The sequence below is a fragment of the Nanorana parkeri genome, unplaced genomic scaffold (genome assembly GCF_000935625.1).
Source record: "Nanorana parkeri isolate BGI_ZX_2015 unplaced genomic scaffold, ASM93562v1 scaffold453, whole genome shotgun sequence".
NCBI classification, from domain to species: Eukaryota; Metazoa; Chordata; class Amphibia; order Anura; family Dicroglossidae; genus Nanorana; species Nanorana parkeri.
Window position 1 is genome coordinate 540153 of NW_017306721.1, and position 2824 is coordinate 542976.

General features: G+C 38.7%; 1 pseudogene; it reads right to left on the reverse strand.

Annotated features, from left to right (window-relative positions):
• Window positions 1-397: 397 nt before the first annotated feature.
• Window positions 398-1507, reverse strand: LOC108790168 (annotated as a pseudogene).
• Between the last annotated feature and the right edge of the window lie 1317 nt (window positions 1508-2824).

Consider the following 2824-nt stretch of genomic DNA (forward strand, 5'->3'; position numbering starts at 1 on the left):
ATATGATTTTACTATTTGTAAGATGTACAAATAAAGTCTTGCCTTTTAAACCTTATATATTGTTCCTTGTTGGGTACTTTAAAAGCCTGCCGGTGTGAATTTATTTTTCTATATAATATGAGTAGAGCTAAAAATTCTATTATATGTGGTAAAGTTTGGGCACTTTATCAAATATTAAATGTACAATAATTCTATAAGTTGGGGTTGTTTTTTTCTTCCTAATCTAGTTCTGGCTGTGGATGTGTGTGCTTAAATGATTTATAATTACTTCTTGTGATTTTTTTCTTTTCACAGCATAATAACTTTATAGTAGAATATTCAATGTAGATTGATGTTCATAAAGAATGTTACAGACATTTAACATTATTTCAAATCATTTATTGTATTAATCAGTTTATTAGTAGGAATGATGGAGACGTCTGAAAGAGCCAATTCTTGGGTTTGTGGCTCCCCAGTCAGTGGGGGTGATTTACTAACCTAAACACACGCACGCACCAGGTGCGTGTGATTTTTACACAGCAAAGCGTATTTATCAACCAAAAAGTCTCTATAAGCATGTTTCCACTAATGCCATATATGGAAAAATCATGCACATGATGCATATATAATGCTGCTTCACAGTTTAGACAAAAATGGTTAGCTCATGCATTTACATTCCTGCATTCATCAACGCAAGCAACACAATGTAGAGCTAATTTACACAACATCACCTTGCAATTCAGGGCAGGGCTTTGCACAACACACCTGCTGGGTGTGTACACACTACAAAGGTGTTTAGATTCCACCCATAGATCATGCTGGGAGGGAACACACTACAGAGGTGTATACATGTTCGTGGTGTGTTTATAAGGTTAGTAAATCAACCCCAGTGTGTCTCCTGTACTCCCCAGGTCTCAGGTAATACTGACGTCCTCTGTAGTTGGGCTCCCCATAGAACATCCAGTATCCATCTTGTACATGGGTAGAATTAATCTCATGGTAGTGGAATCTCTCATAGACATGAGGACAATCTTCAGTGAATTCCATCATCTGACCTCTGAAGTCTTCTCTCTCGTAGATCCTGATAGTAAATGAACACTGATGCTATAAACAAATAAGCAATCCATGCATTAAAAAAGCTTAATTTAGGTTTATCAATTAGTAACAAACATAAAGATTTATAGAGGCATGGTAAACTTCTTTCATAATAGAAAATGATTCAATTCCATAAATATTGATGTAAATAGAAACATTTACAATGAAAATTGAAAATGTTTACCTGGGGACTTAGACGATAAGATCTTATGGAATCATTGTAACCCAACCATTGCTGGAAATCAGGATATTCTCATCTGTGAAGGAAGTACTGGTGTCCTCTGTAGTTGGGATATTCGTACAGGATACAGTTACCACTTTCCACACGGATGGAGTTGCAGCATCTGAAGTACGAAGACATATCAGGACATTCAGAGTTACACTCATAAGAGCGACCCTGGAAGTTTCTGTCCTCATAAAAGATGATCTGTTGGAGGAAATTATTAAAGATTCATTTGTTCTGCTTTTTATTTCGGGTATAATATATAGCTCATTTAAATATAGATACACTCCTTTAAACCGCATGAAGTAAAAATTAAAATATAAATATTATAACAGACCTTTTCAGCCATTTTAACAGACCTTTTCAGCCATATTTAATGATAGCATCTTACCTTCCCCATTGTGTAGCCTTGATCAGCTCATCTATGTTGCTGTCTTCACTTAGAGCAGAGGGCTTTATATACAGTATATGTCAGTGAAAGCAAAGAAAAAAAAGCAAAGAAAAAAGGAGAAAGCGCACTACCTGGGAGTCCACGGTGGCTGAAAAGGGTCACTTAGGCTAGGTTACAGTGTGCAAGCTCTTTGCAAACAGGGAGAGGTACCCTGTGATAACAAGAACAAAAACAACCTATGTATTAAGAGCGCTACTACTGTTGGTATAAGGTTAATGAAGAAACTCACATTTGGGAAGTCCTTGGGGATTCTCTGGGGGTGAAGGGATGGAGTCCTTGGGAAAGTGAGGCACGGTGAAATGCAGTGGTATGGACGGCTGCAAGGATTCGTTTAAGGAGAAGGAGCAGCTATCTCGCGGCGGGGCTCAGCTGGCCAGGCTGAGCCGTAGCGGCCAGAAGTGCTCTGTAGGAGGATACTGTGTGACACGTGCTGTCAGCGGTCGTCTCTTAGTCAGCGGGTGTAGGAGACCAAGCCGTGATGGCATAGAGAGTGTGCTCTCCTCTCCGAGTGTCAGATGATATTCGACCACAATTATATACCCTTCCTAGCCCACTTGCAAACCCTATTAAACAACCTCCGCAGAGACACATTGTCTTTGTCAGCAAGATTGGCCACCTTTAAAATGCTTGCGCTTCCTCAACTCCTTTATCTCTATAGAACTTTGCCGATCCCCATTCCAAACAGCTACTTTAAATCCCAGCATAGTATTATCAGTAAGTTTATTTGGCAAGCAAAACCAAGATGCTCCTTATCAATTCTTTGGAAACACAGACGAGTAGGGGGTATGGGATATCCTGACTTGAAAGACTACTATCTTTCAAGTCAAAGATCAAAGACTAAACCAATATGGTTTAATAAAACTGTAAAACAACACGTCAAGGACAAGAGAGCGACATTTATAAAATATAAGACGGAAGGGACGGCATTGGCGTTCCTTAACTACAAAGAATGTAACAAAAAATGCAAACTAGAAATCCGGGCAGCTAAAACTGAGTGCGAAAAGCATATCGCCGCAGATAGTAAAAAGAACCCCAAAACATTTTACCAATATATTAACAGTAAAAAGGTGAGAAAG